Source organism: Rattus norvegicus, chromosome 17 (assembly GCF_036323735.1).
Source record: "Rattus norvegicus strain BN/NHsdMcwi chromosome 17, GRCr8, whole genome shotgun sequence".
In the NCBI taxonomy this organism is placed as follows: Eukaryota; Metazoa; Chordata; class Mammalia; order Rodentia; family Muridae; genus Rattus; species Rattus norvegicus.
In genome coordinates, this window is record NC_086035.1 from 8,421,473 (window position 1) to 8,436,036 (window position 14,564).

Here is a 14,564-nt window from a genome sequence, read left to right on the forward strand (position 1 = left end):
CACTGTGTAGACCAAGTTGGCCCCAAATTCATGAACCTGCTTCTGCCTCCTGAGTGTAGGATCCTAAGTGTGGACACCACACTGGGTCCTCATTAGCTTCTTGAGCACAAACCGAATACTTGGTGGTGACTGTTTCTATGAATGCCCAACCCTCCTCCAGACAGCAAAAGCCACTCAGTCCAGGGCTCCTCCAGCTCCAATCCCTTGTCCCGGGCTCCTTCTGTCCTATTAATTCTTACATTGAGCCGCAATGGCCGTCTGTCTGTCTTCCTCACTGACCTGGGAAGGCTGAATGGAAGCTCACACCTACCCCTGAAACTCAGCATGTGAGCCAGAGTCTGTTAAATGAGAACTGAGAGCTGAGCAGCAAGGAGCATCGGGCAGGGACGCGGTCAGGGCGCCATCTACTGGCACCTCTGCGGACCAGCAGGAAAAGACTTGTCTAGCTGCCCAATGGAGCCCCCTTGAGGTCATTCGTCAGTAAGACGCTCCGAGGAAATCACCCTGCCGGGAAATCACCAACAAATGTTGCTCCTTTCTTGTGAAAAGCACCATCAAATTGCTGGTTTCTTGTGAAAAGAGATACGATGTGTCGAGGATATGAAGGAAACGGCTTCTCTTCAACTCGCCACTCCAGGTGGTGAATTTAAGATGATCTTGGGAGACTTGAGGCAGGATTCCCGGACCGAGCAGTTACAAGCAGACATTGGGGGCAGACGGACCCAGTGCCAATTACAGCCCTGCCACTTACTAGCTGTGGGACCCGGGCAGGCGTTTTCCCATCTTTAGCTTTGGCTCTCGCAGTCTGTAAAGCAAGTCTGTAATAGTACGCAACCTACGTACATAACCTACGTACGCAACTGACTTACGTAACCTAACGCGAGAATGAAAACAAAGCCATTCTTTGGTACCTTCTCTCCAGCCACCCTCCAAGATGTCCCCAGCAGCTCTCGGATCCTGTTTGCCATTGTTCCTGTCTCCTAATCCACGATTCTCTCTGCTTTGCTTAGCCGACCTCTTGCCACCTCTAGCAAGACCCCTCCTCGGGTCTCCTGCTTCCAGACCTGCTCATTTTAAATGTGGGCAACAGCAGCACCCCGAAACGCACAGAGGACCAGACCTGAATGAAATAAGAGAGGGGAAACAGAACCTGACTGGACCTTAGATCAGCTTCCAGGCTTGACCAGTCCTAGGATGCTCACGAGTCTCTGCGTTATCTGCTGGGCGATTTAGAGAGTAGCTTTTCTGGCCAAGCTTCAAGGCAGCAGAAATCTATGTGCATGAATAAATATTTAGAAGGAAGTTTGACAGTTCTTCTGGTAAGACAACAGTAATAGGTTCCCACCCAGAGCCCACAATCTCTGGAGCCACTGATGCTTGAACAAGCTTATATTGTATATGGCGCCATTGCACCAGAGGGCGTATCCCATCAGAGGTCAGCATTGTAGCATGCAGGCTCCCACAGCAGCCTACCCAGCATCTGCTGCCCTGCAGCCAGCACGGCACCGTCCTGCCCTGTGGTAGATAGCCACCGTGTATTTCCCTATGACCTGAATCCTGAGTGAGTGGCGTTGTCAGCAACAGTGCCCTACCATCTCGGTGTGGTGGGCAGCCAGACACCTTGGCTTTTTCCACATAAAGTCAAATTGGCCAGTCAGTTACTTCCCCCACTTTTCAAAACATAAGAGACCAGCCCTGCTCTCAAAGATGTCTCCAACAGAAACTGCAGTCAAATGGGAGTGTTTTATTTCATATTTTCTTGTCTGAGATTGTTCTCTAAGAGCTCTGCACATTTTAAACCATCGACTCTAGACAATATCAACACCGTTTATAAAAAGAAAAAAAGCAAAAATGGGGGGGGGGGCTGGAGAGATGGCTCAGCCGTTAAGAGCACTGACTGCCCTTCCAGAGGTCCTGAGTTCAATTCCCAGCAACCACATGGAGGCTCACAACCATCTTTAATGGGATTTGGCGCCCTCTTCTGGTGCGTCTGAAGACAGCTACAGTGTACTCATGCACATTAAATAAACAATTCTTTTAAAAAGAAAAGAGAGAAAAATAGGAAGGCCACAGGACCCCTCTGAGTCCACATAAGAAATATCTGAATTCAGATTTGAACCCAGGTACCTGGCTTCTTAAAATTCCAAGCAGGTAACACTGCCCCAGAATCTTCTTGATGCCTAAAATCCAAAGGTCACTGTCACAGACATGAATATCAGTGGCTCCGTAGCACAGCTGCAGAATGGGAGACATTCCACTTAAGGGACAAATGGGACCAGCAAGGCCAATGTCCAGGTTATGATGTAAGAAGAACGCCACCCCCCACCCCTATGTTGCACAGATGTCTCCGTTCTCCCCAACCCAACTGCAACCCCCCACAGCTCCCACCCCTTACTATCCACAGAGCCCCAGCAGTCCCTACTGTAGGGGATAGAATCCAGATGCTCCGGTGTTGCCTGTATGGCCAAACAGGGCTTTTTGGTCTCCACTTGGCTTTGCAGCCCTTGGTCCCTGCTGTCCCTCAGCCAGTAGGCAGTCCCCTGGTGGGCTGGAGCTGCTGTTCAGGAGCATTTGGTGCCACACGTCATTCAGCCACTGCACGAACACAATCTCCCTGGGGGTATTTAACACACCGCTTCTGTGGCTCCAGCTACCGGTCAATATTCTCTTTGGTTCTTCCCCAGTGTCTGGGCTCTAGAATGAAGGTATCCTGTTGTTTTGTGTGGTTGTTGTTTATTTGTCTGTTGACTTGACATAAGCTAGAGTCATGTCAGGAGAGGAAAATCACAACTGAGAAAGTAATCCACACCATCAGCCTGTAGGCAAGCCTGCTAGGCATCTTTTAAATTAGTGATTGATGTAGGAGGACCCAGCCCTTTGTGGGTGACGTCACCCCAGGCCAGCTGGTCCAGGCTGGGCAAGCCAGTGAGCAGTGTTCTCCTATGGTTTCTACTTCAGGCCCTGCCTCCAGGTTCTGCTTTGAGCTCCTGCCCTGCCTCCCCTCAGCGATGGAGTACAGCCTAAGAGTTGTAAGATGAAGTAAATGCTTTTCTCCCTTAGTTGCTTTTGGTCATGGTGTTGGCGTTTTATCATAGCAGTAGAAACTCTAGAATAGCAGGCTTCCAGAAGGATGACTTCCTTACAGTGCCAGGCTGATGTATGGCCCCAAAGACATCCCAAAGGAAGCAAGAACTGACACCCAGGGCATTCGAGGTGTTCAAAGCATAGGGAGGGAGGCGACCTTTGATTAGCTGCTTGGAGACCAAGGGCATTCATGGGTATTACTAAGATGGGGATTTGGAAAGACATTTCACATACATGGAGAAGGCCACGTGGAGATCAGCAGAAAGCTGGTGAGCTAGAAGGTTTGAAGATCGGATGGTGTGTCTACAAGCCAAGAAATGCCAGAAACGTCTAGAAACCGAGAGAGGCAAGAGTTGGGCACATGACTCTACTGACGCCTTGGTTTTAACCCGAGATGCTGACTTCTGGCTTCTAGGTCTGTGGTTTAGTTTGTAGCTGTTTGTAACACAAGAACATGACCAGAAACTAATTCAGTGATCCACCAGTTCCCTATTGTATCCACTGGAACATACAATGTGTTCAGCACACAGTAGGCCCTCAAGGACTATATGTTGCGTGACTGAATGAAGGAGCTGCATATGAAGCAAAATAAGCAGAAGATAAACAGGATAGAAAGAAGTCAAATATTAACTAAAAGAAGTATGTTCCACTCTGTATGCAGCTAATAGATTTGAGAGGTCCGGAGACCTCGGGAAGTAAAACTTTCAGTTCTCTGGGAAGCATACTAGGTTCCTCAGAGGGAACCACCGACAATGGGGCCTTTAGTCATTCATGACCCTGAACTTAGGAGGACAGCACCATCGTGGAGTCAGCCCCTGGGACACCTGGACAGGGCCCAGATAACAAGGCCAGAACAGAGACGGTCTCACCAAATATAATGAAACCAACACAGCAACCAATCAAAACTGTACTAACATCACTGCTTTGTTCCCTACCAATCCTATTAGAGGTTACCTAATCCTGGGAAATTCCCCTAGACCTGTATAAAAAGGGGGCCTGCAAGCCCCTTAGGGCATCGACATTTTGATAAATGGTTGACCCCTGCGTGCCGGTAATTCCTGCAGAATAAACTCTTTGCCTTCGCATATTATTTGAGTCTGGGGTTTTCCCTGGGCTCTAACAGATTCTAAGGCAAGCGGTGATCAGGAGTATATAGGCACCTAATGGCTAGATGGGAAACAGAGACTCTGATGGAATCAGTCAGGGAAATAGATGAGAAAAGAGGCCAACTCAGGCAGGCAAATGACTATGGCGTTTGAAGATTTGGAGTTCCACGGTTAGCTGGCAGATCTACCAAATGAATGATGTCGGAGGCTGAAGGTTGGGTAGGATCTGAGGCTGGGGAAGATCTGGATCTGCAGGGAACGGTGAGGGGATGGGGGACAGAAATCATAGGCAGCTCCAGAACCACGTCTCCAGCACTTACTCTGCAGGGGCCACCACTGGGCAACAACTTCACTAGGCTCAGCTGGTGAGTGACGCAGACAAAGGTGAGAAGTGTCAGGGCCCAGCAAAGCCTGGGGGGGGGGGGAGAGTGAAGGTGAACCAGAGGACATCTGCCTGTCTGCTCCATCACTGATGAGAGGGCTTGAGGCAAATGAGGGAGCATCTCGTTTTCTCTTCTCCATAAAACAGAAGATTTCACGAGAGCCAGCACTGGCAGTGGTAGGGAACATATTGTGTCTAAAGAATATAAAGATCCTAGCAGGTATCAAGTAAAGAGGGAAGGCAAGAAGTGTGTGTGTGGCGGGGACCATTCTTACTGACATGCTTCTAGGGGTCACCCCACCTGGAGCAAAGATGAACTGAGTTGATGGCACTAGGGGGCAGTGTGGGTTCTGAAAGAGTAAAGTTGTGTGGGTTTGTTCATGATCTGATTCAGCAGGAGAGGGGACTCAGTTGGGGTCTCAGAGATTACTGGGAGTAAAGAAACCATCCCCATTCAGCCTCTTGCCCTTAAAAACTACAAGCAAACACCTTTGAGCACACAAAAGTTGTCCCTAGCACTCAAAACTGTATGCCTTCCTATGTTTAATAGGGTCCTTCTTTGTTATTGCTGTAAACACAGCCATGTGTCGTAGACCGACAGAGGGACCGCATAGATGAGACGCCCATAAAGTTTCATCATCTAGTGAAGCTGGGGCTTATCTTGTTCCAGCACTCTCTGATGTCCAGGCAACGTTCACCACCAAGCAGCCCTCAGCTCATGCCCACCCCACCCCCACTCCCCCGTTTAAGAGATGTCTAGAACTACGTGTAAGAATCAGAGATAAGGGGAGAATCTGCTTCTCCAAACCACATCTGTCTGCAGTATGTATGGTTGTGTTAGGGTCCGAGGCACACAGGTGACAGGAAGAAAAGACAAATTAAGGGTAACATTTGCCAAGTCTTGCTGTCAGCATTTTAGTCAGAGTCTCCACATTCCCAGGCAGGCCAATGGCTTGTGCTAAATACATGCAATGGCCTGCCAAGACCCAACAGGCAAGGAGCTGTATTATAAGGTGTTAGAAGCACGCCACCGTCAGGGCAAGCAAGCCTGGTGTGTTTATAAAATGATAAAGAGAGGATATGTCCTGGGTTTCAGCACCAGCGTTGTGTTTATAAAAGGATAAGGGGAGGGGGATTGTGTCCTATGGAGGTCTGAGGAAAGGGGGTGCCTCAGCTGGCCCATGATGAGACATCCCTTCCCCCTGAGGGACCGGCCACAAGATGGTATAGTATAGAATAGAGTTTATTCAGGGAATGGGGAGGGGAGTTAAGAGGGCAGTAGGGGCAGAGAGAGAGAGAGAGAGAGAGAGAGAGAGAGAGAGAGAGAGGAAGAAGAGAGGAGAGAAGAGAGAAGGGAGAAGAGAGAGGAGTAGAGTAGAGGCTGTCCATGAGCACACGGAGGGGAATGGGGAGAAGGAGGACAAAGAGAGTGAAGGGGGGGTGTCAAGCAGCCCCCTTTATAGTGTCAGGCAAACCTGGCTGTTGCCAGGTAACTGTGGGGGTGGAGCTTAGACAGAATGCTAACAATAGGAAGCTTGCATCCAGGAGGCTGGAGTCTGTGCTGAAAAGCCACCCACAGTGGCATTTGTGCTCACACTCTGGCCCCAGTGGCCAAAAGCAGGCGAGAGGCCACCAGTAGCTGGTCCTGAAGTAAGCCTTCAGCGATGGCACAGCAGGAGCACTTGGAGTCCAGAGCAACCAGCCATGTCACTCGGTGGCAAGCCACTGGGTGAGCACTTCACTGGGCTGAGTTACTGATTTATAGCTCAGGAGGTCTGCGGTCCCACTGAGCTCCTGGAAAACCACTTGGAGGGTTTGCTCCGCAGGAAGGATTTCTGATCGTCTCATCAAGGCCTCATTTCAGTGATCCAGCTCCCCCTGGGACTGAAGGGGGAGGAAAACACTTTTTATATTAGTGGCCATGTGGAAAAGACATATTTGCCATGACACTGGGTTCAGAGCGAAGATGCACATGTGCAAAGCACCGGTGAGGAACATCACGTTGACGGCTAGGGAGCGGTCTGCCGTGGCGTGGGCGGCCTCCTGAAATATATGGTGGGAGAAAGCAAAACGTTAAGGATGAGAACCCCACTGGGGAATGAGAACTGTTGCTCTTGACACTGTCACCAAGTTGGGAGCCAAACGGTGCCCAGGGCTTGAGGTGAGGTGACTAGAACAGGTATGAGGAACACTTTTCTCTTTCGCTTTTGTTTTCAGATGTTGTGAATGATGAGCTGCCGGAGGGGTGGCTCAATGGTTAAGAGCACTGGCTGCTCTTCCAGAAGACCTGGGTTCAATTCCCAGCATCCACCTGGCAACTCATAGGCATATGTGACTTAAGCTTCAGACAATCAGACGCCCTCTTCTGGCCTCCACGGGTACTGCACAAATGGGGTGCACAGACGTACATGCCAAAAAAAGCATCCGTACGCATAAATAAATAAATCTTTTTTTTTTTAATCAAAAGCGCTGAATGTGGTGATTCCTCACAGAGCGGGTCTGTGAGCCAGCACGTTCTTGATGTCAGGTTTTGGATACATCCAAATATCTAAGATCCCTAGCAAGAAAACAGAGAAGGAAAAGTTATTGAATGAGGAAGGCGAACCTGCTGTGTCAACCAGAGAGATGTTGGTTCAAAAGAACAGAGTGAAGATCGATCAAGGGAGACATCCATCCAACATCAACCTCGGACCTCCAACCACACGAGCACTCCAATACATGCACACCCAAAGGCACATGTGTGCACGGCTACAAGAGCACATAAACCACATACAGCCCTCGCACAAAAATCAAAAAGCCTTTGTGTAATGAGAAGGCAACTGGTGGAGTATAAGAACATATTTGTAAAACTCGTCTCTGATAAAGGACCAGGATCCAAAGAGTAAAGAGTTCTTGCAACCCAACCAGAGTAATAAAAACAAAACTAAAACAAAACAAAACAAAAAACCCTAAGGACTTGGAGTTGCTGTTTCCCCAGAGATGTTTACAAAAGTGGCCAATAATAAAGAGACGTTGAGCAGCACTCATTGGCAGAGACACACAAATATCACCCCTTAGCTATCAAAAATAGAGAGTACCAGTTATCAGTGGGGACATAGAGAAACCACAGTACTCAAGAATGTGCAAGAATGTGAGTTAGTGAGGTGGCCGTGGAGAACAGTGTGGCAAGTCCTAAGAAATTTAGAAATAAAACTCGAACCTCAATTTCTACTTCTTGATATGACGTCAACTTAGAGGCTTAGGGTGTGTGATGGTTCGCATATGCTCGGCCCAGGGATTGACCCTATTAGGAGGCGTGGCCTTGTTGGAGTGGGCGTGGCCTTGTTGGAGTGGGCGTGGCTTTGTTGAAGTGGGTGTGGCCTTGTTGGAGTAGGTGTGGCCTTGTTGAAGTAGGTGTGGCCTTGGAGTAGGTGTGTCGCTGTGGGTGTGGCTTTAAGACTCTCATCCTAACTGCCTGGAAGTCAGTATTCTGTTAGCAGCCTTCAGATGAAGATGTAGAACTCTGCCGTTCCTCTTGCACCATGCCTGCCTGGACACTGCCATGTTCCTGCCTTGATGAAAATGGACTGAACCTCTGAACCTGTGTGCCAGCCCCAATTCAATGTGAAACTTTATTTTTATTTATTTATTTTTTTGGTTCTTTTTTTCGGAGCTGGGGATCGAACCCAGGGCCTTGCGCTTCCTAGGCAAGCGCTCTACCACTGAGCTAAATCCCCAACCCCGTGAACCTTTATAAGAGTTGCCTTGGTCATGGTGTCTGTTCATAGCAGTAAACCCTAACTAAGACAGTGTGTGTGTTGGGTACAGTTTCTGAAGGATTGGTCCATGGCTGCTTGACTGCGAGCTTGGGTGAAATGTAACAGTGGTGGAGGTATGTGGTACAGGCTGTTGTCCACTGGATGCCATACAGAAAGCAGAGAACATAATGGCCAGGAGTCAGGCCAGGATGCCCCAGTGACCTACTTCCTTCTAGTCAGCTGGAAGCTGGGTGTTAAAAAAAAAACAAAAACAAAACATGAGTCGGTTAGGGGATACTTCATTGTCAAGCCATAACAGCTGCATACCCAAATGATTAAAGGCAGGACTCAAACATACATGTTTTCCCCTGACCCACCATGTTCACATCAGCATGGAATCACAATGACCAAGATGAAAACAATCCAAGCATCCACTGGCAGATGAATGGATGAAGAAATTTGGTAATTGCACACAAGGGAATATTATTCAACCACACAAAGGAACGAGATTCTGACACAGGCTACCGTATAGATAAGCGTTAAGGTCATTATGTCAAGTGAAACAAACCAGTCACAGAAAAAGATGAATCTGCATGATTCCAATTCTTTGAAGTTCATGTAGAGTCGTCAAGCTCACAGAGATAGAAAGTAGGAAGGTGGTGACTAAGGGCTGGAGGAGAAAGAAATGAGGAGTTACTGTGTGGTTGGTTGTAATTGTCATCTTGAAATAATCCAGAATCACCAGGGGAGAGAGTCTGAGAGAGGGATTGTCTATCTTACGTTAATTGGTGCGAGAAGACCCAGCCCACTGTGGGCGGCACCATTCCCTGAGTTTGGGTCCTGGACTGCATAGGCCTGAAGAAAATGTATTATGCATGCGAGCATCTGGTTCTCTCTGCTGGTCACTGGATGTGCTGTGACTGCTTGCTTCGAGTCCCTGCCTTGGCTTCCCTATTGTGACATAGTGAGGCATTGTGAGGTAAATAAACCCCTCCTGCCCTATGCTCTTTTTGCCAAGGGATTTTATCACAGCAATGAAACAGAAATGGGACAGTACCACTTCCACATGGTTAAGGTGACTACGTGTAGATGATCTCAACATTTACCAAGAGGCTGCTTCCTTTCACCTGCTTTCAACTCACACAGACTTCTCTAAGCAATGGAAACAAGGTTTACACCCACAGAAAGGGGTTTTTCTTTGTTTTTCGTAGCACATAAAAAATTTGCCTTTGAAGACACACAATTTCCAGATACTCTTTATTCCGTCATCATAAACCATATTTACGCCGGGCTTCATCTCACAATGAAAACAAAGGTCATGTATGATCATGTGTCATGTTATGAGGTCATCTTCCCTGGACAGCTTCAGCCCTTAAAGAAACCCATGCTTTTAAGAGATGTTTGTGAGTATGTTTGTGTGTATACATGTGTATTGGTGTATTATATATGTATTTATGTACTGTGTTTATGTGTATGCATGTGTGCATATGCATGTATGTATGTATGTACTGTGCTTATGTGTATTCATGTGTGTGCATATGTATGTATGTTCATGTATGTATGTTCATGTATGTATGTTCATGTGTGTATATGTGTTGCATGTGTTGTATGTGCATGTGTGTATGTGTGTGCATGTGTGTATATATGTGCATGTGTGCATTATAGGCACGCTTGTATGTGTGCTTGTGTATGTACATGTATATATATGTATGTGTATGTGTGTTTGTGTGTGTATGTGCATATAGTTGTGTGTGCATGTGTGTATATGCGTATTCATATGTGTGTGCAATGTGTGTGCACACAATCTCATGTGTGAGCATGCACACAGCACCTCGGCTGTCACTTCCCAAGTGCTTTTCTCCTTCTTTTTTAACTCAGGTTCTTTCATTGGCTTGGAGCACACCAAGCAGGCTGCCATAGCTGATTAGCAAGCCCCGGGAATTCAATCTCCAGCAGTGGCATTACAAGCATGTGCCACTAGATCCACTGTGCCAGTGCTAGAATTGAGACCTGTGAGAGGTGACCTGGGCTGTGAGATGGCTCTGTGAGCAAGACTTGCTGTATAACTGTAAGAAGCTGAAGTCATGAGTTTGAATTCCATGGAAATACAGGGTGGGTGTGGTGGACCACCTGCAGCTCAGTACCCTGAAAGACACAAAGGGCTCCCAGGGCAAAGTGGCTAGCTAGACCAGCCGATTTGGCATTTTCCAGGTTCCGGTGAGAGGCCTGACACAATACACAAAGGAGAGAATAATTAGGGAATCTGATGTCAACCTTTGGTCTCCAAAGCATGTGTATACACAAACACACACACACACACACACACACACACACACACACACACACACGCATCTATACTCAAGTGAATTGCAAATGTATATGTGTACACATCATACATGCATATATACAAGTATACATATGCAAAAAGAGTAATAAGGTTATGAGGACCCTGAATGGATTAATGGCTACCAGCGCATGGGACACCTATATCAGGAGTGGTTTTTGACGAAAGGATGAAATGTGGCACTCATCTTGGCTCTGGCATGCTCACCTGTCCACCCATATAAGGATAAAACATATATGTGTCTACCAGGAGTATGTATCAGGCTACTGGGCTTCAAGTCTCCTGAACCGTGGGCCTAACACCTTTCCATTCATTATACATTGATTACCCCATGATAGCCCTATGTAGGTTGCCCTACAGTTCCTTGTTGTTCTGGTTGCTGTGGGTAAGGACAAGTGAGAGATGTGCAAGCCAGGGCATTGGGAAGCCTCCTCCATCTCACAAGTTAGGCTCGTCGGTAGCCTGCGAGACAACCGGGACAGACAGACAACAGGAAGGCAAACATGTGAATTAAAATTCTGGGTTTAAGGGGAGTAGCTCTGTGTGGCCTGATCTTGCCCCAGGTATTGATCAAGGTTCCAGGCATTGTCATATTTAGCACTCAGTAAATGTCGTGTAAGAATGGGGAACGGCAATGTCACTGTGTCTAATAAGGAACCCTGGAATAGGGGAAGAAGACAGACCTTCACCACAGCAGTTCCCCTTCTCACCAATCTGACTCCTTAGCAGGAGGCTAGCTGGACCGACTGACAGTCAGTATCTACAAGGAGGCCCAGTGCTCTGGGAAAGCACGCATCAGGAAGTAGGAAGGGTCACATGTTAGCCATCTTCAGCATTTAGACTAGGGGACCACAGAGCTGTTTCAACTTGACTGAGCCTTCCCCCACTCCCACAGTCGGTGAGGAACTTGCCCCTTGGGTTGACACAGGAGTCAGGGGTAAAGATTTGGAGGTCACATCTGAGTTTGAGAGACAGCTCTGCTATGTACTATAGGGTCCAGAGCAAGACCCCACCTTAGCCATGCCTCAGTTTCTCATTTGTAACAAAAGATAAATAAATAATGGGACCCATCTCTGCTGTGGGGACTGAGCCAGGGCACAGTAGTTAGTAAGAAATCACTATGTTTTAGCGTTTTGAAATTCAAATATGCCGTGGTTATTGTTACACAAGAGCAGGAGACAGGGCAGGGTAGAACCAGTTGTAGAATAGGATCCTGAGTCTCACCGGCACGACACCAGGGCCCCACCCCACACCTAGAAATGTACCAACTCCTCAAACCTTCCTGTTTAAATATGAAGAGTCTCCCACAGGCTCGTTGTGGAGTCTTGGTCCCTAGATAGCGGCAGTAGTGACAGGGGATTGAACCATGAGGATGCTATAGGTTAATCTACCTACCGGATGAGTTCTTAGCCGGACTGGGCTATCAGAAAGTGCAGCCTGTTGGAGGAAGCAGTAGGAGGGGCGTGGCTTTGTAGGTCGTGCCTTTTGCTTAGCGCTTCCTTTCCCTCCCACTCCCTTTTTTTCTACCACACCCTTCCGTCCTAGTCTGGATGATTCTGCTTTGCCCCAGGCCTAAAAGCACTGAAGCCAGATGGCCACAGGCTGAACTCTAACCAAACAGACTTTTCCTCCCATTAGTTATTTCTCATGTATTTGGTCACAGAAGTAAGAGGGCTCTCCCGCCTTGGGGTCACAATCGCTGTGAGTCACAAACACTCCTTCTCTGAGGGATGGTAGTGTCTTCATCACAGAGCAACCATGTTCAGCTCCACGGGGATGGACAGGACCAAGGCTTAGTTATAACCCTCCTCCCAAGTTCCTCTTCAATGGACAGATCAACTCACCCCATTCTACAGCGAAAGGAGCAAACCTGGTTCTTCACCTTTGCTCTGCTGGCAGGAAGTTGCACGACAATCCCCGTTCCCGTGTCCTCTCTCCTGTGACCACTGACCTCTGTGGCCCGATGCTAGGGACCCTGCTTTACCTCTGGACTCACACCAGCCTGCAAGGGCTCTCCCTTGAGATCCAGGACACCAGAAGTCAAAGGAACCGGGACTCTCTCCTTGTGTTGATTTGCTTTTTCAATTTGACACAAGCCGAGTCATCCTGGAAAAAATTGCCTCCAGTTAGACTGGCTTGTAGGCAAGTCTGGGGGGCGGGGGTGAGGGCGGGGGCGGGGCATAATGGCTGATGTGGGAGGGCCCCGCCCACGGTGAGGGGCGCTATCCCTGGTCCTTGGTTGTATAAGAAAGGTAGCTGAGCAAGCCAGAAAGCAATGTTCCTCCATTGCTTGTGCTTCAGTTCCTGCCTTGAGTTCCTGTCCCGACTTCTCTCAGTGATGGACTGTTTCCTGAGAGTTTACATAAACCATTTCCTTCCCCAAGTTGGTTTTATCAGGGTCTTATCACAGTTGCAGAGGTCTGATTGGGACAATTGCCAGTGACTCCTACACTTCTTGGCTGTCCTTCCTCTTCAGCTTTGAAAAGCAGGTCACTGGTTTATGGGTGCTGTCACAGGTCCTTGAATCAAGGGCATCCAAGTTGGCTGGGGAGCCAGAAGCATGGCTCCTTAGCTGAGTGGCTAGCTGGCCAGGCAGCTGGATTCCAGAGAACTCCTGAGGTGCACGAAGCAGCTTGGTAAGGTTCTTGGCTTCACTGGCCAGGCTCTAGTGTGATGCTGATGCCCCGCCCCCCAGGTATATGACCTTGAACAAGTCACCTGACTGCTCCAGCCTTGGTTTACTAATCTTTGAGATGGGTAGCAGGGGAGCGTTTCCCAGCAAGGAAGCAGAGACTTTCTGGCATGCTGTATTTACCCCATTGTGACTTACATGGAACTTACGTGAAGCTCCCAAATTATCCTGTTTTAAGCACAAACTGGGGCTTTTTGAGAATGCAAGTTTTACAGGTATGAGTCTCTTCTTACAGCTCTTCTCCTCAGGTATATTCCGGACCTTCAGCCAAAGGTTCTGCAGAGACTGAGCCAGCAGACTCACTTACAGTGCTAGGCCCCTTGACACTTCTCACTTAGCACCCTTGACTGCACCCACTTGCCCATCTGACTGCAGGAAGCTGAGGTCCAGATAGGGTGTCCGACTTGAGGTGATACAACTGTTACTTGACTGAGCAAACCTCAGACACAAGCGTGCCTGGGAATGGGCGGCTGAGGGGAAGGTCAAAGGAAGCAGATATTTTGTCTCTGGGTACTCCAACTGGCCCAGGATGGACTCATCTCACTTAAACAAGTCCTTAGACTCCTGCCAGATACCCAACAGCCAATCAGAGGCACTGTGGGTGCTGTAAGGCCAGTCAGAGGGACATTCTGAGCAAGGACAGGCGGTTGTCCCTCTGTTTCACCTGCCTCTCTTTTCCTACTCACTCGGCTCCCACCTTCCACCTAAAATGCTGACAGTAAGCCTTGTCTTTCCACACCAGCCTGAGTTCCCATTATAACCAGAAGATGGACCCTGGGCAGAGCTTCCTCTTACCAGATGAACCCCCTGCATGTTTCACTTCCCTTTCTCAACGGAAAATGTCCTTAGCCTGGTTTCTGTACCACAGAAACTATAAACTGGTGTCTTAACGCTCACACCCTTGTTGAGGCATGCGATGGGCAGGGGTGTCCCATCTCCAAGAGAAACACTCAGGGGTGGCAAAGGCCCACCTCGGGCCCAGCTCTGCAGGCAGAGAGGCAATGAGCATCGCTGAGTTAACATACGAGCTAGAAGGCTGGTAGACATACAGAGCACTGAGAAGGAGCTCCTGTGGAAGGAGGGGCTTGGTTGTCCTCAGGCTTGAGAGACCCGTGTAGGCAAAGACTGAACTCGGTGAGCCTTGTGGCTCAGACTTGCCCTGCTGGGCACAAACTCACCCCACTGTATGGATGCACTCAGTCCTTGAGGCTCCTTCCTG